Source organism: Balaenoptera musculus, chromosome 3 (assembly GCF_009873245.2).
Source record: "Balaenoptera musculus isolate JJ_BM4_2016_0621 chromosome 3, mBalMus1.pri.v3, whole genome shotgun sequence".
NCBI classification, from domain to species: domain Eukaryota; kingdom Metazoa; phylum Chordata; class Mammalia; order Artiodactyla; family Balaenopteridae; genus Balaenoptera; species Balaenoptera musculus.
The window spans coordinates 99,658,315-99,684,344 of NC_045787.1; the positions used below are offsets into that span (position 1 = coordinate 99,658,315).

Here is a 26,030-nt window from a genome sequence, read left to right on the forward strand (position 1 = left end):
CCTAGAAAAAATCAATAGGACAATCAGTAATTTTTTTTCTTCCTTAGGAAAAAAAAAAAGTGTTTCCACCCCATTCCATTGCCAAGAGGAGCCTTGTGACTTAAATTAATCTGCCTCCCTTTCTGTGATGTTTAGTCCACTGGTAAAACTCCCAGAGTCAACTTCAAAGAAAGTTGAGATCCATACCTATTTTGCTGTCTGTTTCTGAGTTTCTTCACCCCTTGTTTTGGAGTTTTCCAATCTGTTACTATAGAACTCAGTCCTGTCCCTTTTGTTGACAGGTTGCCAGGATACATCCTGGCAACAAAGGCTGGGGTTCCTGTTCCAGGCAGCCAGCCTCACATACTACGTGAACTCTTGCAAGAGGGGATGTGAATCGTGGAGCTCCCAGCTATTCTGCTCCTGTTTCCACCAGCTCCCTCACTGAGGGGTTCAGCAGGCCATGACAAAAGCCAAAATAGAAAGATAAAGAACAAATATTACAAGGTGAGTCTCCCAGAAGGTGTTCTTTCTTGGTTGTCTGTCTCAAATCTTACCTTTCAACTAGCAATAATAATCTCGATCTCTTCCACTTCCTTCTTACCACTATGTAGTAATATTTCCTTGCTATAGAAAAGGAATCCAAAGAAAAGTAACCAGTTCTTAAGTTAAAAAAAAACCTCAAATACTACTAAACAAATGAACAAATATCGTTTTACTTCATTGGATGATTCTGACAATAATTGAACTATGGATTAAATGTTTTAATGGCTGAAAGAATCAAATTCCATTTAAAGGGATGATTTTTAAAATTTTCTTAAGAAAAGTTGATAAAATATATTTTTAACATAAATTCAGAATTATATGTTTATAAGCCAGATTACCCATGAAAGAAAAGGGGTGATAAAGGCTATAGTTACTCAGTTGACTTGGTAGTTTTTTTTCAACTGGGATAAAATTCACATGCAGTGAAATGTAACTGATCTTAAGTTTAAATTCAAGTTCTTAAAAAACAATGAATTTGATACATATATATACAACCATGTAAACCATCACCTTAATCAAGACATAGGACATTTCTATCACTCAGAAAGTTTCCTCACATCCCTTCCAGTCAGTCTCCCCTCCATAGGCAACCACTGTTGTGATTTCTATTACTAGAGAATAATTTGGCTGTTCATGAATTCTATATGAGTAGAATCATACAGTATGTATTCTTGTATCTGACTTCATTGGCTCAGCAGAATGTTTTTGAGGTTGTTCCTGTTGCTGTGTATATAAGTAGTTCAATTCCTTTTATAGGTGAGTATTAATGCAGTATAGAATTATTCCACATCTGTTTATCTATTTTCCTATTGATTGATATTTGGTTTGTTTCCAGTTTGGGTCTCCTATAACTAAAGCTGATCTAAACATTCTTGCACAAGTCTTTTGGTGGACATATGTTTTCATTTATCTTGGGTTCAGACCTAGGACTAAAACTGTTGGATGATAGGGTAGACATATGTTTAACTTTATAAGGAGCATGAAATGATATGTCACTGTTGTTATAATTTGCATTTCCTTCATGACTAATGAAGTTAAGCATTTTTACACGAGCTTGTTGGAGATTTGCATTTCTTTTTTGTTAAGTACCTATCCATATTTCTTGCCCGTTTTAAATGTGTTTTTCTTTTTATATCATCTTTATTGATACATAATTCACATACAATAAAATGCACCCATTTTAAGTACACAGTCTGATGAGTTTTGACAAGTGATTACATCCATTTTACCACCAATGGTAAAATATAAGAACATGTCTATTAACTTTGTATTTCATTCTCCACCCACCTACCCACCAAGTAATCACTGATCTACTTTCTGTCACAGGTTAGCTTTGCCTGTTTAGAATTTCATATAAATGAAATAATTCAGTATATTCTCTTTTGCATATTATTTCTTTTATTCAGTATAATATTTTTGAAAGAGATCTATGTCATTGTGTGTAATTTGTTCATTTTTATTGTGGAGTAATATTCTGTTGTATGAATGTGCCATAATTGGTTTATCCATTTACCTGTTAATGTGTATTTATGTTGTTTCCAGTTTTTCACTGTTAAGAGCTGTTATGAACATTTGTTTTATATTCTATTTGTGGACATATATTTTCATTTATCTAGGATAATTATTTAGAGACAGACTGTCCATGTCATTAGGTAGGTATATATTTAACTTTATGAGAAATTGCCAAATGGTTCTCCAGAGTGGTTGTAATGTTTCACATGCCCACCAGGCATATATGGGAGTTTTGGTCTTTTCACATCCTAACACTTGGTACTGGCAATTTTTAAAAATTTATCCATCCTAGTGTGTGTACAGTGGTATCTCTGTGGTTTTAATTTGCATTTTCCTGACGAACAACTAATGATATTTACTATTGTTTCATGAGCTTATTTATATTTTATACATTTTCTGTTGTGAATAATCTATTCAAAGCTTTCGCCCAAATTAGACAACCCATATTGGGTTGTTTGCCATATATGTGTCATATATATGTATTGAAAACATTTCTTCCCAATCTGTGGCTTATCTTTTAATTTTCTTAATGGTATTTTTTAAAGAGTAGAAGTTTCTAATTTATAGGAAGTAAAATTTTAAATTCTTTTTCTTTTATGTTTAGTGCTTTTTGTGTTTTGTCTAAGAAATCTTTGAAAATATTGAGGTCATAAAGTATTTTCCTATACTTTCTTCTAGAAGCTTTATAGTTTTAATTATTATATGTAGTTCTATGATCCACCTCGAGTTAATTTTTGTGTTTGGTGACAGTAGATGGTTGATATTCATTTTTCCGCTACATGAATCCAGTGGTTCCACCATCATTTGTTTAAAAGATTTTCCTCACTCTATTGAAGTGTCTTGGCATCTTTGTCAAAAAAGAATTGATCACATATGTGAATCAGCCATATTTCTGGACTCTATTCCGCTACATTAATCTATTTATTTGTCTTTATTGGCATCATTAATTTTTAATAAGCCAGCTCATCTTGGCTTGTATGTAATGAAACAAATATTCAAAACAGATACACAAGTTGAGTCCTTCCATGACTGCTTGCCAATGGAGCCATGCACAAGTGTTTGAATCAGGTTGGGCATTCTGTCTTGTATGTTGTCCAAATCTTTACCTAGGCAATAATCTGATTTTAAGCGATTCTATAATAAGCAAAAGCCAAAAATATACAGTTATAAATTTAATCAAGAATGATAATATCAGTAAAAGGGATGCATTTTTCAAACCCATTTATACAGAATGTAGCTTGAACTTAATTTTCATTCGTTCAATAATTTATTGAGTGTCTACTGTATTCCAAACACTGTTCTAGACAAGGAAAGTGGGAGGAAAATATTTCTTTGTTCATAATTTCTGTAAGGAAACAATATTTATAATCTCTACTCTATTGCCTGTTTAACAGTGTATGTCTCACAATTACAGAGAAAAACACCCCTATGCCTGATAAAATAAGCATCAGATTAAAAGTTTTTATGCATTCCTATGAATTGACAGAAAATTATCAGCACTCAAATGCTTAATAAGGAAAAGCATTTCCTCAGTCTTTCCAGGTTTGCTATCACTGTCATAAATATCCATTTCTTTCGTGCCTGAGAATGTAAGTTATCATTTCTGTCAGTTGCATTTTCCAACTTGTTTTAGAAATTGAATCTTATATATTATTTCTAAGAGAACTTTGTTCACAAACTGGACCTTAATATGGCTGTTTCTTCTCTGGATCTATATAATTTAAATGAATATTATTTTCTTCTAATATTTTTTTTTAATTTTTGAATTTTACTTTATTTATTTTTTTATACATCAGGTTCTTATTAGTCATCAATTTTATACACATCAGTGTATACATGTCAATTCCAATCACCCAATTCATCACACCACCATCCCCACACCCTGTGGCTTTCCCCCCTTGGTGTCCATACGTTTGTTCTCTACATCTGTATCTCAACTTCTGCCCTGCATACTGGTTCATCTGTACCTTTTTTCTAGGTTCCACACACATGCGTTAATATACGATATTTGTTTTTCTCTTTCTGACCTACTTCACTCTGTATGACAGTCTCTAGATACATCCACGTCTCAACAAATGACCCAATTTCGTTCCTTTTTATGGCTGAGTAATATTCCATTGTATATATGTACCACATCTTCTTTATCCATTCGTCTGTAGATGAGCATTTTGGTTGCTCCCATGACCTGGCTATTGTAAATAGTGCTGCAATGAACATTGGGGTGCATGTGTCTTTTTGAATTATGGTTTTCTCTGGGTATTTGCCCAGTAGTGGGATTGCTGAATCATATGGTAATTCTATTTTTAGTTTTTTAAGGAACCTCCATATTGTTCTCCATAGTGGCTGTATCAATTTACATTCCCACCAACAGTGCAAGAGGGTTCCCTTTTCTCCACACCCTCTCCAGCATTTGTTGTTTGTAGATTTTCTGATGATGCCCATTCTAACTGGTGTGAGGTGATACCTCATTGTAGTTTTCATTTGCATTTCCCTAATCATTAGTGATGTTGAGCAGCTTTTCATGTTCTTCTTGGCCATCTGTAGGTCTTCTTTGGAGAAATGTCTATTTAGGTCTTCTGCCCATTTGTGGATTGGGTTGCTTGTTTTTTGATATTGAGCTGCATGAGCTGCTTGTAAATTTTGGAGACTAATCCTTTGTCAGTTGCTTCATTTGCAAATATTTTCTCCCATTCTGAGGGTTGTCTTTTCATCTTGTTTATGGTTTCCTTTGCTGTGGCAAAGCTTTTAAGTTTCATCAGGTTCCATTTGTTTATTTTTGATTTTATTTCCATTACTCTAGGAGCTGGGTCAAAAAGGATCTTGCTGTGATTTACGTCATAGAGTGTTCTTCCTATGTTTTCCTCTAAGAGTTTTATAGTGTCCGGTTTTACATTTAGGTCTCGAATCCATTTTGAGTTTATTGTTGTGTATGGTATTAGGGAGTGTTCTAATTTCATTCTTTTAAATGTAGCTGTCCAGTTTTTCCAGCACCACTTATTGAAGACACTGTCTTTTCTCCATTGTATATCCTTGCCTCCTTTGTCATAGATTAGTTGACCATAGGTGCGTGGGTTTATCTCTGGGCTTTCTATCTTGTTCCATTGATCTATGTTTCTGTTTTTGTGCCAGTACCATATTGTCTTGATTACTGTGGCCTTGTTGTATAGTCTGAAGTCAGGGAGTCTGATTCCTCCCGCTCCGTATTTTTCCCTCAAGACTGCTTTGGCTATTCGGGGTCTTTTGTATCTCCATACAAATTTTAAGATTTTTTGTTCTAGTTCTGTAAAAACTGCCATTTATAATTTGATAGGTATTGCATTGAATCTGTAGATTGCTTTGGGTAGTATAGTCATTTTCACAATATTGATTCTTCCAATCCAAGAACATGGTATATCTCTCCATCTGTTTTTATCATCTTTAATATCTTTCATCAGTGTCTTATAGTTTTCTGCATACAGGTCTTTTGTCTCCCTAGGTAGGTTTATTCCTAGGTATTTTATTCTTTTTGTTGGCATGATAAATGGAAGTGTTTCCTTAATTTCTCTTTCAGATTTTTCATCATTAGTGTATAGGAATACAAGAGATTTCTGTGCATTAATTTTGTATCCTGCAACTTTACCAAATTCATTGATTAGCTCTAGTAGTTTTCTGGTGGCATTTTTAGGATTATCTATGTATAGTATCATGTCATCTGCAAACAGTGACAGTTTTACTTCTTCTTTTCTGATTTGTATTCCTTTTATTTCTTTTTCTTCTATGATTGTCGTGGCTAGGGCTTCCAAAATTATGTTGAATAACAGTGGCAAGATTGGACATTCTTGTCTTGTTCCTGATCTTAGAGGAAATGCTTTCAGTTTTTCACCATTGAGAATTATGTTTGCTGTGGGTTTGTCATATATGGCCTTTATTATGTTGAGGTAGGTTCCCTCTATGCCCACTTTCTGGAGAGATTTTATCATAAATCGGTGTTAAATTTTGTTGAAAGCTTTTTCTGCATCTATTGAGATGATCATATAGTTTTTATTCTTCAATTTGTTAATATGGTGTATCACTTTGTTTGATTTGCGTATATTGAAGAATCCTTGAATCCCTGGGATAAATCCCACTTGATCGTGGAGTATGAGCCTTTTAATGTGTTGTTGGATTCTGTTTGCTAGTATTTTGTTGAGGATTTTTGCATTTATATTCATCAGTGATATTGGTCTGTAATTTTCTTTTTTTGTAGTATCTTTGTCTCGTTTTGGTATCAGGGTGATGATGGCCTCATAGAATGAGTTTGGGAATGTTCCTTCCTCTGCAATGTTTTGGAAGAGTTTGAGAAGAATGGGTGTTAGCTCTTCTCTAAATGTTTGATAGAATTCACCTGTGAAGCCATCTGGTCCTGGGCTTTTATTTGTTGGAAGATTTTTAATCACAGTTTCAATTTCAGTGCTTGTGATTGGTCTGTTCATATTTTCTATTTCTTCCTGGTTCAGTCTTGGAAGGTTATACCTTTCTAAGAATTTGTCCATTTCTTCTGGGTTATCCATTTTATTGGCATAGAGTTGCTTGTAGTAGTCTCTTAAGATGCTTTGTATTTCTGCAGTGTCTGTTGTAACCTGTCCTTTTTCATTTCTAATTTTATTGACTTGAGTCCCCTCCCTTTTTTTCTTGATGAGTCTGGCTAATGGTTTATCAATTTTGTTTATATTTTCAAAGAACCAGCTTTTAATTTTATTGTTCTTTGCTATTGTTTTCTTTGTTTCTATTTCATTTATTTCTGCTCTGATCTTTATGATTTCTTTCCTTCTGCTAACTTTGGGTTTTGTTTGTTCTTCTTTCTCTAGTTCCTTTAGGTGTAAGGTTAGGCTGTTTATTTGAGATTTTTTTTGTTTCTTGAGGTAGGCTTGTATAGGTATAAACTTCCTTCTTAGAACTGCTTTTGCTGCATCCCATAGATTTTGGATCGTCGTGATTTCATTGTCATCTGTCTCTAGGTATTTTTTGATTTCCTCTTTGATTTCTTCAGTGATCTCTTGGTTATTTAGTAACGTATTGTTTAGCCTCCATGTGTTTGTGTTTTTTACGTTTTTTTCCCTGTAATTGATTTCTAATCTCATAGCGTTGTGGTCAGAAAAAATGCTTGATATGATTTCAATTTTCTTAAATTTACTGAGGCTTGATTTGTGACCCAAGATGTGATCTATCCTGGAGAATCTTCCATGCACACTTGAGAAGAAAATGTAATCTGTTTTTGGATGGAATGTCCTATAAATATCAATTAAATCTATCTGGTTTATTGTGTCATTGAAAGCTTCTGTTTCTTTATTTATTTTCATTTTGGATGATCTGTCCATTGGTGTAAGTGAGGTGTTAAAGGCCCCCACTATTATTGTGTTACTGTCGATTTGCTCTTTTATGGCTGTTAGTAGTTGCCTTATGTATCAAGGTGCTGCTATGTTGGGTGCATATATATTTATAATTGTTATATCTTTTCTTGGATTGATCCCTTGATCATTATGTTGTGTCCTTCCTTGTCTCTTGTAACATTTTTTATTTTAAAGTCTATTTTATCTGATATGAGTATTGTTACTCCAGCTTTCTTTTGATTTCCATTTGCATGGAATATCTTTTTCCATACCCTCACTTTCAGTCTGTATGTGTCCCTAGGTCTGAAGTGGGTCTCTTGTACACAGCATATATATGGGTCTTGTTTTTGTATCCATTCACCAAGCCTGTGTCTTTTGGTTGGAACATTTAATCCATTCACGTTTAAGGTATGTTCCTATGACCATTTTCTTAATTGTTTTGTTTTTGTTTTTGTAGGTCCTTTTCTTCTCTTGTGTTTCCCAGTTAGGAAAGTTCCTTTAGTATTTGTTGTAGAGCTGGTTCCTTTAGTATTTGTTGTAGAGCTGAATTCTCTTAGCTTTTGCTTGTCTGTAAAGCTTTTGATTTCTCCATCAAATCTGAATGAAATCCTTGCCGGGTAGAGTAATCTTGGTTGTAGGTTCTTCCCTTTCATCACTTTAAATATATCATGCCACTCCCTTCTGGGTTGTAAAGTTTCTTCTGAGAAATCAGCTGTTAACCTTATGGGAGTTCCCTTGTATGTTATTTGTCCTTTTTCCCTTGCTGCTTTCAATAATTTTTCTTTGTCTTTAATTTTTGCCAATTTGATTACTATGTGTCTTGACGTGTTTCTCCTTGGGTTTATCCTGTATGGGACTCTCTGTGCTTCCTGGACTTGGGTGGCTATTTCCTTTCCCATGTTAGGGAAGTTTTCGACTATAATCTCTCCAAATATTTTCTCAGGTCCTTTCTCTCTCTCTTCTCGTACTAGGACCCCTATAATGCGAACGTTGCTGCGTTTAATGTTGTCCCAGAGGTCTCTTAGGCTGTCTTCATTTCTTTTCATTCTTTTTTCTTTATTCTGTTCTGCAGCAGTGAATTCCACCATTCTGTCTTCCAGGTCACTTATCCGTTCTTCTGCCTCAGTTATTCTGCTATTGATTCCTTCTAGTGTAGTTTTCATTTCAGTTATTGTATTGTTCATCTCTGTTTGTTTGTTCTTTAATTATTCTAGGTCTTTGTTAAACATTTCTTGCATCTTGTCGATCTTTGCCTCCATTCTTTTTCCGAGGTACTGGATCATCTTCACTATCATTATTCTGAATTCTTTTTCTAGAGGTTGACTATCTCCACTTCATTTAGTTGTTTTTCTGGGGTTTTATCTTGTTCCTTCATCTGGTACATAGCTCTCTGCCTTTTCATCTTGTCTATTTTTCTGTGAATGTGGTTTTTCATCCACAGGCTGCAGGACTGTTGTTCTTCTTGCTTCTGCTGTCTGCCCTCTGGTGGATGAGGCTATCTAAGAGGCTTGTGTAGGTTTCCTGATCAATATTATTATTTTAAGTAATTTCCCCAAACTCTCTGGTGAATGAAACATTTTCAGGAGTACATGCAATTCAAGAAATAAGTTGTGAGTGGTGAAGAATGTAAATGATTCCAGAGCACCCTTCCTGAGGCAGCAGTGGAGATTCCCATGGAGTCTTAAAAACATAGAGAAAGCTTTTCTAAATATTACAGTATACAAATACAGCAGGAGGCACACACAGTGTTGGGGGCAACAGGAAAGGAAAATGTAAAAGAGGCAAGTTGTTAACAGTTCAAAAGTGATGACAAACTGAAAATAGAATTTTCACAGTGCAGTGCAACCAAACATTTATTTCAGAGAAGCCTCTACGAGGAGGCTAATGGAGTTCTCTGCAAACAAAATTTAGTAGGATTCTGGTTGCGCTGTGTGCTATTTTGTAGATTCACATTGATTAATAATTGGATGTTTCACTGTTAAAATAAAATGGAGTCTCATTTGTATGCTCTAATTCAGGGGTTAGGAAACTTTTCCTATAAATGGCCACGTAGTAAATAATTTAGCCCTCGTAGGCAAAAGCAGTCAAGACAAATACATAAATGAATAAGCATGGCTCTGTTCCAGTAAAACCTGATTTGCAAAAAGAGTTGGATGGCTGGCCAGGTTTGACCCATGAGCCCTAGTTTGTCGACACTTGTTCTAATCTTCAAGAAATTCTGATAAAATATCTTCCAAAATTATACATTGACATTTAAAGAACTGTGACCTCGAAACTGTTCTTCCTTGGAGTGCCTGGTACACTGGGGGGCTCTCTTCAGAAGAAATATGACTTCCAAGGAGAATTAAACTTTGAAAGTAATATGCATTCAGAATGCATGTGGTCAAGAAAGACAATATATGAATAAGCTTAGCTCAAGAAAGCCTAACTCTCTCTGTGTTTTTCCTTCAGTTTTCTACCTAGTCATACAGCACCTGATACATGTGTCTACCTAATCATAAGGCTACCTCTGGTGTGCTTGTCTAGCTCTGTTCTTGGGGGGAGATCTATGCCATAGATGCTCATTGCTCATTACTTGATGAGCAGTCTTTACCATAAGGTACAGGGCTTGGTCCAAGCCAATGACTGGGTTCTCATTTCTCTTAGATTTTGTATACAGACAGTCTTCCTTCAGTATCCTTGGGCGTTTGGATCCAGGACCTCCGGTGGGAACCAAAATTCATGGATGCTAAAGTCCCATATACAAAATGGTGTAATATTTGCATATGACCTATGCACATCCTCCAGTATACTTTTAAATCCTCTCTAGATTACTTGTAATACCTAATACAAAGTAAATGCTATGTAAATAGTTGTAAATACAATGTAAATAATATGTAAATAGTTCCCAGTGTATGGCAAATTCAAGTTTTTTTTTTTTTAACTTTCTGGATGTTTAAAAAATATTTTCAATCTGATGTTGGTTGATTCTGCAGATGCAAAACCCGCAGATATGAGTGACTGACTATAGTTATGCTTCTAAATCTAGAATGATAATCCCTTTTTTAAAAATTATTGGAATATAATTTATTTACAATGTTGTGTTAGTTTCAAGTGTACAGCAAAGTGATTCAGTTATTCATATACATATATTCATTCTTTTTCAGATTCTTTACCCATATAGGTTATTACAGAATATTGAGTAGAGTTCCCTGTGCTATACAGTAGGTCCTTGTTGGTTATCTATTTTATATATAGTAGGTATATATGTTAATCCCAAGCTCCTAGTTTATTCCTCACCCCACCCCAGCGTTTCCCCTTTGGTAACCGTGAGTTTGTTTTCGAAATCTGTTAATCTGTTTCTGTTTTATAAATACGTGCATTTGTATCATTTTTTAAAATTAGATTCCACATATGAGTGATATATTTGTCTTTCTCTGTCTGACATACTTCACTTAGTATGATAATCTCTAGGTCCATCCATGTTGCTGCAAATGGCATTGTTTCATTCTTTTTTATGTCTGAGTAATATTCTATTGTATATATGTACCACATTCGCTTTATCCATTCATCTCTCAATAGTCATTTAGGTTGCTTGCATGTCTTGACTATTGTAAATAGTGCTGCTATGAACACTGGCATGCACGTATCTTTTCAAAGCATGGTTTTCTCCAGATGTGTGCCCAGGGTTGGGATTGCTGTATCATATGGTAACTCTATTTTTAGTTTTTTAAGGAACCTGCATACTGTTCTCTACAGTGGTTGTACCAGTTTACATTCCCACCAATGGTGTAGGTGGGGTCCCTTTTCTCCACCCTCTCCAGCATTTATTGTTTGTAGATTTTTGATGATGGCCATTCTAACCAGGGTGAGGTGGTACCTCATTGTAGTTTTGATTTGCATTTCTCTGATAATTAGTGATGTTGAGCATCTTTTCATGTGTTTTTTGGCCATCGTATGTCTTCTTTGGAGAAATGTCTATTTAGATCTTCTGCCCATTTTTTGATTAGGTTGTTTGTTTTTTTGATATTGAGCTGCATGAGCTGTTTGTATATTTTGGAGATTAAACCCTTTCAGTCACTTTGTTTGCAAATATTTTCTCTCATTCTGTTGGTTGTCTTTTCATTTTGTTTATTATTTCCTTTGCTGTGCAAAAGCTTTTAATTTCATTAGGTCCCATTTGTTTATTTTTGTTTTTGTTTTCATTACTCTAGAAGGTGGATCCAAAAAGATATTGCTGCAGATTACTAATCCCTTGAGTTAGTATTGTTAGGAATATTAAACAAGGGTTAGATGGTCAGATATTCCTAAGACTTGAGAAAATACCACAAAACTAGCTTTTAATCCTTTCTTTCCAAAAGTCCTTTTCTGTTTTTATTCATCTATTTAATTAATGAGCTTGATTCTTGTTTAAAAATTTAGTTTAAAATTAAGCTAATCTTACTCAGCTCATTCAACATTCAACATATTTTGTCAGTGCCTACAACGTGCCTGGCACTGGACTAGGTGCTGGGCATCTAACTATGTAGAGAGCAAATGAGCCCCTAATGTTCATGGAGGTTACATCCAAGTGAAGGAAACGAATACTACACAAGTAAACAAACAAACAAGGTAAAAACATGCTGTAAGAGCTGTGAAGAAAATAAACAGCCTTGTCATAACTGTGCGCATAACTGTGATAGTGGTGGTGGCAGTGGTACATGTGTGCATGTGTATGTTCATGTGTGTGCATGTGTGCACATGTGTTTCTGTATGTTGCATGTGTGTCTACGCGTGTGTGTGTGTTTTAGGAAGAAACAAAGAAATTACTTGAGAAAGAGTAGTCAGGAAGGGTCTGTCTGTTTGAGTCAATGATATTTTAACAGAGATCTGGAAAATGAAATAAGAAAGCTATGCAAAGATGGGGAAGATTCTAGGCAGTGGCAAGAGCATGTGCAAAGCTCCTTTTCAGTCTCTCCCCTAACCTACCCCAGAGTGAGAACGAGTTTGGTTTATTTGAGGAACCAAAAGATGAACACAGATGAAGCACAGTACAGGTGGGAGAGAGTAAAGGGAGACCAAAGCAGAGGCTTAGGGACACACCAGGCTTCAGAGGTTCAAGAGTTTGGATTTTGTTTTGAGAATAGTGCAACAACCACGGAACATTTAGTCAAGGGAGGTATAGGATTTGTTTCATAACTTAAGTAGGTGAATATGACTGCTCTGAAAAAAGAAAGATTAGGCAGTGGGAATGGTTATTCATCCACTATGCCTGAAACAGCATGTGGATGGCGAGGCACACCCATTCACCTGTGTGGCAGTAAACTTAGGAGGGTAGGCAAAACATCACGAGAAGTTTTCCAACATCACTGGAAGAATGGAGACAGGTGTGAAAGAATACGGGAAAGGAGAGGCATTAAGATGCAAAAAGCAAAAAGACAGGAGAGGAGAAAGTGAGCAGAAAGAAAATATAAGAAGATGACTAGTGTAAAATAAAATGTTTACTTTTCTGTGGAATCATTAAAATGCACTTATACAGGGATAAAAAATACTAAATCTTTTTTTTAGAGTGTCTACTAGTCCCTTTTACCTTTTCTCTTGCTCTCCTCTCCCAACCCCACGTCTCCCATGCAAGCCCACAAGAAGATCAAGAACTTCGTTGGAGAGCTGGGGCAAAGGAAGTCACCCTCATGATCATCTCACCTGCCTTCACTATCAGTATGACTTCTCCCAAGTCAAAAGATGCGGTCAAAGTTTATTTTAGTAAAATTACTGTGAAATGAACAAAGAACAAAGTGAAAAGTAGTGAGGATTGGAGATAGAAGAAATACACGGTTGGAGAAAGACTCAGAATTCAATGTTTAGCCAACAGTTGTCCTTATTAGTACCATCTGACCTAGTTACAATCCAGCATATCGTTACCAAATACATGCTAGACGGACTGGAATCCTGGCATGGATTCACTGCCAAATGAAGATTTTGACAATGATTGTCAGTCTGTTCTCTTGACCTAGAAGGAATATGGAGAGAAATGTGTAGAGATGTGTGTGTGTGTGTGTGTGCATTTAGAAGCAGAGTGCTCACCAAAGTGATAATAAATATAGCTAATAAGATTCCAGCCTCTCGCCAAGTGTATATATTCATTGAAAGGATGGAAATACATATAGTTTGTGAAAAATTATTTATATTGTGGCTCATTTTAGAATCAGAAATGTGTAGTAAGTAATTAGTTTTTATATTATTTGAATCACTTCAAGGCATTTTCTCTCAAAAATACCAAATGATTGTGCAATATTAAAATAAGATAAATCTTGGATTTCTTTATCTGTTCAGTTCCAAGTGAACAATATTATATATGAAACACATAACATTTCAATCAACAAAAATTGAAACCACGTTTTCCTCTTCAGTTAGCCTATTTCCTATGTCAAATGCCATGTCAAGTGGAGTTTAATAATTTTAACTATTGGTGTGGTTATGGGTAACAAGAAATTTCCAAATAAACTTTTACACAGAGACTCTCAGGAAATGCTTACTGATACGTAGCACAGGAACACTGTTCTAGCTGTAATTACTGAAATGGACACTATCCAATGTGTGACTAAATAAAATAGGTTATGTTGTGATTCACCAACAGTTTAATAACATATAGTGTAACTGAATCTATTTCAATCTTAATTTTGTAACTGGAATTTTATAATTAATCAAGAGAGATAAAAATTTGTAGCCTAAAATTGTGTCATCCTTCCATATGTCTTCCATACAAGACAGATTTAAAATCTATACATTTTCAGATAGTGATTTCATAATGTCTTAAGATATTTCAGCTTATTCTATTTCTCCCATATAATTGTGGTATTATAAGATTCTGGTATTCAAAAAATCAGAAAACTAGAAACACTATGAACAAATAGTTACAACACTTAAATGGAAGCTTCAGAAGACAACTGTGAGAAAAGAACAGTGAACAGAAAAAGTGAAAACAGGAAATTTATAAAGCCCACTGAAAGTAAATGGGGACTTACTAAATGCGTCTCATCTGCACCTTCCCACCCTGGGATCCAGAGTAATGAAATAATTCTCAAGACAGAGAGGAAGGAAAAGCCTTTTTAGTCACCTTAACAGTTAATTGCCATATATGTCTTTTAGTGGAGTAGCCTTTGCAGATGGGACTTCTGGGCCTAAAAGGACAGGAAAGGTAAAGGAGGAGAATGAAAGGAAGAGGATGCTCACGATGACTCTTGTTGGTGTCCCATGGACCTTGGCTGATGGCATTCTCTGAAACGTTCACCTGGAGGCTAGGATAACCACAAAACTTCACAGAAAAACTACAAAGGAAAAGAGCTCTGCTAGACCCTAGGATTGGTCCATCTGTCCTATATGAAGATAGTAGGATCACATAATTCAAATAATGCCACAGTAAGAGTACAGTAGTTGCATCCATGAAGGAAAGGCCAAGACCATCACTGAAGCATTACTATTATTGAGAATCTGATTGCTTTTTTTCAAAAAAGACTTCTTATTTTGATAAAAAGATATGCCTCTGTTTCTTTAAGTGACTAGAGTAGGATTCTTTTTATTTGTAGTGACACACAATCCTAACAGATACATATGTGAAGTAAACATACTGTAATAGCCTATTAACTCATAGATGGAAGGATTGGATTATTTGGAAATATCTCTAATGGTGGTCGTGATAATGGGAACTCAAAAATTATGTCCAAAATATCTGTTCCAGGCTCCACTGCCAGAGGCAGCATTCTGGGCTGAATGAATTATTAAATAATTCCAGCTCCAGCCAGGCCTTCTTAGTGGACTCAAGTGTACTTAGGGCATTTATTATAAGTATACATGTGCATGGAAACACAGGGGAATCAAACAGCCAGGCCTCAGGAAGCTCAAGAACTACCTGTTCCAGGGGAATTCCTAGCCAAAAAGTTGAGCGGACTCTTGTCCTCCAGGCCAAACACCAAAATAATTAATAAGTAATTTTTATAAAAGCTTCAGAATTCTAGAGGGAAATCAAAGGAATTTTCAACCAAGTTCTTTTCATTTCTGCTGATTATTCAGTGTTAATAATCAGGTATTATCCCCATTGGCTTTTCAGCTCTATACTCATTGGCTCGCTTTCTTGAATTGTTTCAAAAGCCTGAGTAGAACTAGAGACCCCAACCTGCTTTCCTTTTTGGGGAGGTGAATAAAGAGCCCTATCCACAATCAAGCTCTGCAAGCCTGACCCGGTCACTGCTTTTCCACCTGTGAGGTGGCCTTCTTCCTCTTTTATATCTGACATTACAGACATTAGTAACATCTGAATATAATTTCTCATTTCTTATTTGGAACATTGTGACAAGCTTCTTCCATTCTCTAATAGAATTATCACAAATTTCCAGGAGTGCAGATATTCTCTAGAAATAGTGCAAGATATAAAGACTAAAGAACATTGTATGTCTTCTGCACCCAGGCAGCAGTGACAGCCCCTCATGGTTGCTCACCTGAGTGTTCCAACATTGTCCTGTTCCCATGCTCTACCCTGTTTCACCCACAGTCACTCCATCTCCTTCTTTTCTATCTTCTTTTTTTTTTAATTTTTAAAAATTGAAGTGTAGTTGATTTACAATGTTGTGTTAGTTTCAGGTGTACAGCAAGGTGATTTGTGTGTGTGTGTGTGTGTGTATGTATATATACACATATATATATATATACACAAGTATATATATTCTTTTTCAGATACTTTTCCATTAGGTTATTACAAGATATTGAATATAGTTCTCCGTGATATGCGGTAGGTCCTTATTGTTTATCTATTTTATATAGAGTAGTTTATATCTGTTAATCCCAAACTCCTAATTTATCCACCATCTCCCTCCCCACCTTTCCTCTTTGGTAACCATAAGTTTGTTTTCTATGTCTGTGGGTCTATTTCTGTTTTGTAAATAAGTTCATTTGTATCATTTTTTTGTAGATTCCACATGCAAGTGATATCATATGATATTTGTCTTTGTCTGACTTACTTCACTTAGTATGATAATCTCTAGGTCCATCCATGTTGCTGCAAATGCCATTATTTCATTCTTTTTATGGCTGAGTAATATTCCATTGTATATATATTTCACATCTCCTTTTTTATTTTATTTTATTTTATTTTTTATTAATTTTTATTGGAGTATGGTTGCTTTACAATGTTGTGTTAGCCTCCACTGCACAACAGAATGAATCAGCCATACACATACAGATATCCCCTCCCTTTTGGACTTCCCTCCCATTTAGGTTACCACAGTGCATTAGGTAGAGTTCCCTGTGCTATACAGTATGTTCCCATCAGTTGTCTGTTTTATACATAGTATCAATAATGTATATGTGTCAATCCCAGTCACCCAATTCCTCCCACCCCACCTCTTTCCCCCTTGGTATCCATGCAACTGTTCTCTACGTCTTTGTCTCTGTTTCTGCTTTGCAAATAAAATCATCTGTACCATTTTTCTAGATTCCACATATATGCATTATTATACACTATTAGCTTTTCTCTTTCTGGCGTACTTCACTCTGTATGACACTCTCTAGGTCCATCCACATCTACATCTACCCAATGTAGATCCATTGGGTCTACAAATGACCCAATTTTGTTCCTTTTTATGGCTGAGTAATATTCCATTGTATATATGTACCACATCTTCTTTATCCTTATCCATTCATCTGTCTGTGGACATTTAGGTTGCTTCCATGTCTGTCTATTGTAAATAATGCTGTTATGATCACTGGGGTACACATATCTTTTCAAATTAGAGTTTTCTCTGGGTATATGATCAGGAGTGGTATTGCAGGATCATATGGTAACTCTATTTTAATTTTTTTAGAGAACCTCCATACTGTTCTCCACAGTGGCTGCATCAATATACATTCCCACCAATGGTGTAGGAGGGTTCCCTTTTCTCCACACCCTCTTTAGCATTTATTATTTGTGCTCTTTTTGATGAGGGCCATTCTTATTTGTGTGAGGTGATACCTCATTGTAGTTTTGATTTGCATTCCTCTAATAATTTGTGATGTTGAACATCTTTTCATGTGCCTTTTGGCCATCTGTGTAGGTCTTCTTTGGAGAAATATTTAGCTCTTCTACATAGTCTGTCTTCTTCTTAGTCATAAATTATTTGTTGTGATGTTTCATGCTGCTGTTCTTCAGCTTCACAACTCTTTCTCAGTGTCCTTTCTGCTTTAGCAACCATTGCTGTTATCTTTTCCAAGAGAGGAATTGTGATTGAACCAGTTCATCTGTTCATGTCCAGCCATGTCATAGACTACTGGTGAGCCTATGATGGATAGCCCTTGTCCAATGCCCGAGTTCTGACACAATCAGCTTGGGTTGGGGATCAGGAGTTAAATAATATGCTACAGTACATGACCACCCAGGGCCACCTATCCGGTGAGGGGGTGGGGCAGGTTTCCTTAGCAGAGGCTGAGTATGACAAGCACCATAATTATAATATTTCATACTGCTTTGATCTGATAATTTTAGAAAATGTACTCATATTTCCCATAACTTTTCAGTATTTTTTTTCCTTTTCAGGACTACAGGTCGGATTGTCTTTTAATGAAATATGAATAAAATGTTATTTGAATTAGCTGCAGAATGAAAACTTTGGAATTCATCAGAATATTTTTAAAAAGGAAGAATAATTTTAAAAATCTATAGTTAGTCTTCTAATTACATTTTTCAGCCTGCAGGATTATTTATGAAAATATGGGGCAGAAGACCTATTAGAACCATATAATAACAATTATGATATCATACTTACCAGAATACTTATCAGCACACTTATCAGACAGTGTGCTAAGCATTTTATCTTACTTTTAATCCTCATAGTAACTCTGCAAGGTGTTACCATCCTACCAAACATAAGGTGAAATTGAGGCACAGAGAGGTTACATATCCCACGATTCCATAGCTGATAGACATTTTGGAGCAAGTGTTTAAAATAGACCTGAGTTTATTGCAGAAGTACTTTAAAGTAGAGATTAACAGAGTATTACTGGGTTCTTGGTGTAAGCTACTTTTTCTGCTTTTACTTAGCAAATTAGACTGAACCAATGTATTTGAGAGCTTGCTTGAACTTGGACTCTATTTCCCAGATGTGTTAGTGAAATCTTGATTAAGATTTTAATGACCTGAGCCCATGACACACAGAAAGAGGCATGGGAATTGATTTAGCATCCAAAGGGAAGATGCTGTTGTAAATAAACTCTTTCATTCTTGAAGCTCTGTCTAAATGCAGCAAAATTCTACAGCAGAAGTTCACTTTCTAGTCCAGAAGTATTTGTCAAGATTTTTAGCAAAAATGTTTAGACATATGTCAGCTACTAGTAACATAAGATGGGACATGGAGCTAACTGCCTGAAGCAACATTAAACAGGATTTCAGAATTGGAAGGAGCATACAAGTCTGGCTCTGTGTAGTATACATAGTCTCAAGAAGTTAGGTACAAATTGCATTTAATAAATCAGAGGGATCTATTTTCCTACTAAATGTTTACTTGCAGAGTAAACTCTGCAATGGATCCTCTTAGGAAACCAAAGAACTTCCTTTGCCTAGTCTTTAAATGTTAAATGTTGATGTTCTCCAGATTTCCTCACTCATGATCTTTTTTCGGTTGTATGTTATATATAAGAAACTCTATAAAAGTTCCCCATTTCCTATAGGGAAATCAAAATTCTTGAGATTAGTTATAAGGCTTTTCATAATTTGTTCCCAGTATACCTTCCCAATTACTTATATAAGTTATTCACCATTCTTTTCCGTTTCTCACTTTACCTACTACCCACCTTACTGCCCATCTACACACACGCACACACACACAAAACCACTCACATCCATCTACAAACTCATATATACACATCCATTTACATACTCATATCCATCTACACACTCACACCCACACACCCATATACATACACACTCACACTCTTCCACTCACACCTATTCACACCCCCCAATCACTGACACCCATGTACATATACACATTCACTTACATCCATACACATACCACATCTAACAATTCACACATCTATCCATACGCTCATATCACACCCATCCACTCACAGTCATGTACATACCCACACCTATCCACTCACCATCTACACACTCACATATACATACGCTCACACTCATACACATACATTCATATATATACCTATAATCTCACCCATCTGCCTTCCCATTTGCTCAAAGTAATCCTTATGTCAAAGTGGCATATTCTGATTCCTACAATTCTAAATAGGAAATGACTCTACAAAATGGAAATGTGTTTTCAGCTCAGATTCGAAACTGGAAGTAACCCTTTCCATCCAGGAAGGGTTTAAACATCCACCTCCAATTGTTAGAGAAGGCTGACTGAGGTCCTGAGGACAGAGTCAAAAGGAGAGAAGGAAAATATTATGCATGCAGCACTTTGACAAGAAATAGAGTCAGTTAACCAAGAGCGGAGTGTATTAAAGTCAAGTTTCTGAAGATAATAGTTAATAAAGACTCTACCAGTTGTAAATATGCAGATACAGAAACAAAGAATACAGTCAAAGAGGACAGGGGAGAGCAAGCTTGAAGTGTGTACAGGAAAGACACATAGACCACACAGAGGAGAATGCAAAATCTGAAGGATTATTTCTTCAGTCACACTGGTTGAGGATTCTCACAAGAGCTAGAGAGAGATACTGGAACCCATTCTATAATGTTATGTGAATATTTATGTTTTTGTTACTATAGAGTAAATTGAATTATAATTCTCATTGTAGAGAGCTGACTGGGGCTTCTCAGCAAGGCCCCTGGGATGGAGTCACTGTGGTGGGGTTTCCAATGGAGATTAGAGCTGGGTGGCCCTGAGCTGACTATTAAGATTCTAGATCACAGGGGGGCCAAAACTAGTTGAGCAACATCTTTGCAGAAGGCTCCATTCACAATGCTGATCTCTTTCTTTTGGGGTCTTCTATTACTGCCTTAGCAAAATACCATAAAATAAGCAGCTTAAAAGAACCCCAATCCATTATCTTATCATTCTGTAAGTCAGTAGTCCAACATGGGTGTCCTGGGGTAAAATCAAGGTGTCAGCAGACTGTGTCCCTTTTCGAAGACCCTGTGTTTGTTTCCTTGTCCTTCCCAGCTTCTAGAGCCACCCACATTGCTTGCACACAGCCTCTTCCCTCCACTTCTTTTAAAGTCAGCAATGACTACTTGAATCCCTTTTTCCTTCAGCTGTCCCATCTCTTTCACTAGATGGGGGAAAGTTTCTCTACTTTTGAGAACTCATGTGATTAGATTGGTTCTGTCACTTCTCATCCTGCTTTCTCCAGAATATAATGGAGTTGAAATATAAGACACACTTTTCTAGTGGTGAGCTGGTCTGTGTCTTCAGAGCAAATTAGCAGTGGGGTCAACCACAGGATGCCGCATTCTTCACTCCCTTGCAGATGGCACCTTGTCCTTAATGTGCTGGGTTGTCCTTCTAGACTTAAAGTGGAGACAGACAGACAATGGGAACAATGAAACAAAGAGAAAGAGAGCACAGGCAGTGGGAGAAAAGAAGCCTGCTGAAAACACAAGAAACAGTAAAAAACAGCATTCACAGAATTGATTTTAAATTGAATTCTTCCAATCAAATGTTCCAATCTTTCTGATCCTAGGTGTGACTTAAAACACACAGAGATCTTCCTTTTGTTTATTAAAGGAAAAGAGAACAAAGCAGTTGATAGTCTCACTGACTTCCTTGCTATTTGATACTTATTGGGCATGGGGTGGAAGGAGGTTTTCAGTAAACTTTAAACCACAAAAAATTTAAACTACAAACTAAGAACGTTTGCAAATAAAGAGCTGTCACCACATTTTATGTTTGGCCTGGGCTCTGGGGATGTGGAGAATGAACAAGTTTCTCCTAGACACCAAGAGACTCCTTTTAGTGGTTTTCTCCAGCAGGGGATAGCCTTTGTAAGATTTCCTGAGCAATGAGAGGTTGTAGTCGGGGATTCTAACCATCGACAAGTTCAAACCATCTGGCCTGTGAAAGAATTCCTTGTTCACAAAGTTCAGAGATGTTGAATGAATGACAATAGCTTTTTAATGACTTATTTACATAGGAGGATGAGAGATGTGGGGAGAAGAGCAACAGAAAGCCCCTGTTCAGAAACAGCCTTCAGCTGGTGGGCGTACCCAAACGACCGAGACTCCAGGGTCACCACCAGAGAAGACATGCTAAACGTATCAGGAAATAAGAGGCACATTCATTTACACAAAGCAGAAACCCAGCCTTGCCTTATGGGCTCCACCCTGGTTTTGACTTTCTTCCCAGGGACTTTCCTCAGAAACAGCTTTGCGTAGAGAGAGCATTATTAACAAAGGGTGTTGATGTCTGTAACGAATGGTAATGATGATCAGTTTAAGTGTTAACCAGGCTTTGGGAGGCACCGACCTCCTGGAGGTGGGTAGAGCTAAGGCACAACTTTGAGGCTCTTGTAGGACAAGTGGGTGATGTGGTTAAAAAAGGTTCCTTCAGAATACAGTGAAGCCCATCTGTCTTATGCCAATCTATCTTGGCCAAGAAGATCCCATCAAGGGCAGCTATATTCTTCATTGTGTTTGTTTCAGCCTGGAGGCACCAGTCTAGTAACTGCACTTCTGACACTAATACTCTGTGGCTTGGAAGTCTTTGCCAAAGATATTGCACTGAGTTAGCTCTCTGAGACAGTAAATCAAGAGTGTGAAGACGGTGGGAACTCTGTGCAAGCATATCACATGATGGGAACTGGTAAACAATGAATCTATTTGTAATTCTTTTTAAAATTTAATACTGAAACAAGGGTATCTGTAGTTTTTTTCCCCCATTATTTTTGATCATAATACATCAAATTTAGACACTTAATAGATATTGGATATCTCATTCTTTATGAGAAGGAATTACTGTACTGTGCTGTTCTTATACATTTTCAGTTTAAACTAACATAGATGATACTTGAGAAAATGGTCAGCTTGGCAGAAAGAAAAAGTTCACTGAATTCTATAATCCCTGCAAGGAAGAATAAGTCTCTTAGGAAGTATTTCCAGCCCAAATCTTGGAAATGTAACTATAGTCTATATTATTAATAGCCTATTTATGGTTCTTTTTATTGACTGGTTCTTTCTTAATCTAATAACTTAAGATATCCAACATTCTTCATCTGGGAAATCATTTAATGGTAAATCAAAGGCCACTGACTAAAGCAGAAGAGTAGCTCTTATTATATCAATGGATAACTAAATAATTATGGGAATGCTTCCAAAAAGTTCAGATGGTTTCCAAAACACATTTCTTGCCTGTTTGTGTTTTTCTTTTTCCTTTCTTTCTTTCTTCCTTTTTTTTTTTTTTTCCTTCTATCATCTCTCCTGTGGCTGATCTAAACACAGGCTGCTTGATTTTTTTTTTTTTTCTTTCTGAAATTAGGTTCATCATTTCCTATGACCCTTTAATAATGTACGAAAATTCCTTCTCAGGTCACTGGTTCTTTTCTTTTTTGCCTTGGATATTTCCCTCCTTCCTTGAACCAAGTATTTCATCCTGACTCAACTTTCATTAGGAAGTTTCCCTTCTGTATTTTTACCAATAAGTACGTCATGTTTTTAGTAGTTATCTCCCATAGAAAAGACTTCAACTGGGTTCTCAGTTTTCCGAGGGCAAGTGCTCCTTATAGTGATTTTCAAATATTTAACTGAGGGGAAAAATGGAGGAAAAGGGCATTTTAAAGCTAGAATCACAAAAGGTCACAAACTCAAATGAGCTTGAGAATCAAGCATGAATTGTGAATTGAACAAGGGACTGATGAGAAACTTTGCAAGCGTGAAGATTGGCTGTCCGATCTATAGGTTCAGCCCTTACTCAATATCCCAGCTTATGTTTGATGTTGCCACGTTGGAAGATGGGCTCTAGGCCTGATCTTCCAATTTTTCAAAAGAAACCAAAAATCTCAATTTTGTGTGACATCTCTCAATTTTAAAATAATGGCAACTAATTCAAACATTTTTAACTCTATGCAGGCCAAAAGGGGCATATCTATGAGCCCGGTCTGGCTTATGAAACATTTCTTTAAAGTCTTGAAAAAGAGCTATTGGAATAGAGTTATTTTATTGGAATCGAACTATCCCAGATGTCAGAAAATATGGCATGTAGATTTGTTTGTTATTCAATGGCCTGACTCTCCCAGTTTTTTGTCTATCCTTTGAATTTCTATACAGTATAGGCCTCTAATGAGACTATCCTGGTGGTTTCCATAACCAGTTCTCCATCACTCCAAATGTCAATATTACAATTACACAACCATACCTGTGTGGCATTTATGACTCTTGAGTACTCTGTGATTTGGATACTCAATATAGAGTGAAAATTACAGGCTCAGTCTAATAATAGCTTTCATAGGGTGATATTATGAGCCTTAACATAAAATGCCCTTGCAGAAGGCTCTACTTAGAAGCATAAAGAGTGCATTTCTCCCATTTTTGGTTTTCATAGCTTTCCTAACACCATAGACTATTATGTCTACACCTGACAATTAGATGGAATAAAAGTGAAAGAACTTATATCTTGGTTTAAAATTCTTCACAGTGAAGGAGAGACAAGGAAGGGGAAAATTTTCATTAGCTATTCAAAATCAGCCTGGGAATGTCAGTATGGACACCCAGACTCCCTAGAAGTCATGCCTCAGGCTAAATGGCTTTTCTGAAAGTGTTTCCATTTTTTACCTTTCAAACACCCTCTCCTGTCTTTCCCAAGCCCTACCACCTCCAGTTCCCAGTTGCTCTTTTGTCCACGCATATCAGAATTACTGAGGACTGCAAATGCCACTGGCCCAGGAGCTACCCAGAAGGGAGTACAGAGAACCAACCAGGGTGACTGGACCAGCTCCCCTCAACACTTCCTGGTCATCTCTGATCTATGAACGGGATTGCCTTACTCTGACTTCCTCTGTGGCTGCGGTGGCCTTATGGCTGAGTAGTCAGTACAGGAAGAGTATCATATAAAATTAAGAAGAATATGAATATGCCTAAAATGGCAGGTTTCCCCTTATAATTCAGTTGATCACAATGGAAGAGCAACATTTTCTAGCTCTTGAAGGCTAGTGATGGTGTAAACATTATAAAGATATGTTTTCAGTGGTCTGAATGAGTTGAGGTCTGAATATTAAGCATCACATTATTTTCTAAGATGCTATGAAATAATTCATTTGAGTTTATTGCAATAGTAAGGTAATATGCAGCTTGAATATCACAGATTTTTATTGCTTATATTCTGAGAGTGGCTGTATCAGTCAAGAGACAGAAACCATACCAGTTACTTAAACAGAGAGAATATAAAGAGTTGTTAACCAGGAATGAAGTTGTTACCTAGGTAACTAGCAGAGTAAAAAGAGAGAACTATTGTATAAGGGAGGTGGCAGCTACCATTCCTAGGGCTGAAGGATCAGAGGGAAGAGGTTTGAATTATTACGACTTAGCAACTTAGAAGAAGCACCCTATGGAGCTGAAAATCCGATTTCCAAAGAGGAAGAACAGACTGGCTGATGGTGCTGTCTGCTGGGGGAGGGGAAATCAATCTGATTTGCAAGTGTTGCAAAAACTGTAAACTGGTTTCAGCTACTGCTACAGGAAAGAACTGCTTTTGCTGAGATAAAGAAGTATTGCTGGGGTGATACTCACAAGAACCAAAAGCAGGCAAGAAATCCTTTAAAAAGACACAAGTCTTCTCTCTCCTCTAACCTCACATTTTCCCCCCATTACCAGTATTGGTAAATCGTAATGCAAGGCTGGCTGGCAAAACAGACATGGGGTGTGCAGAGTCTCAGTGCCAGCATCACAAAGATGGATATAGGAAAGAGAGTATGGAATACAGAGACAATGCATTAATAACTAGCACAACAATGATGCCTCCTAGCTCTTTCAAACTCTCATGGAAAAAAAATAGGATTCTATCCTTCTGAAGCAAAATGTCAATTATTTTTTTTCTTAAAAAAAAAATTTCCAGAAAAGGCAGTATTGTGAATCAGTTCCTTAAGAACCATTGGCTCAGTATTTAAAGTTTCAAGCTTTTTTATTTCTGATTTTTAGGAAAAAGTGTATATTTAATGTCAATTTTGCCTCATAAAACCTCTCAGTTTTTTTCCTCATCAAAAAAAGGTCCTGAAATTTGAAATGTCACTATTAGAATTCATTTTGTGCCTAGATAAGGACAACTATTAAACTATAACTCAGTGTTAGGTTTTCGCATGAGTAAAAGACTCTTAAAAATTGGCCAAAATACAAATACACATTTATTTCTCTTATGTAAATAAGGCCCAAGGAAGGCACTCCAGAGCTTCTATGATGGCTCTAATATAATCAGGGACCGAAGTTCATCAACATCTCTACTCTGTCATGTCAAGGGTTACACGAATGTAATCTGGCCCAAGATGGCTGCTAGAGCTCCAGCCATCAGTTATCAGCATGAAGGAAGGGCAGAGGAGCAGGTTGTGTCCCCTACTTTTCAATAAGAGTTTTTACAAGTGCCACATAATATTTCCACTAGCTACAAAGAAACCTGTAGGCTTTTGGCTGGGAAATCATGTGCCCAGCTAGAAAGTGGGGCTCTGTTAACTTGAGAGAATTTGCACAGAGTAACTATTGGTAGGGAACTAGCTGTC

At 36.5% G+C, this 26,030-nt stretch overlaps 1 protein-coding gene across 1 annotated transcript in view; it reads left to right on the forward strand.

Annotated features, from left to right (window-relative positions):
• The first annotated feature begins 340 nt into the window (after positions 1-340).
• The window catches only part of LOC118893002 (zinc finger protein 474-like), a 65,312-nt gene continuing 39,622 nt past the window's right edge, over positions 341-26,030 (forward strand). Inside the window, exon 1 of the mRNA XM_036848120.1 lies at positions 341-486. The gene's annotated coding sequence lies outside the window, so the exon portion shown is untranslated. The remainder of the gene's footprint in view (positions 487-26,030) is intronic.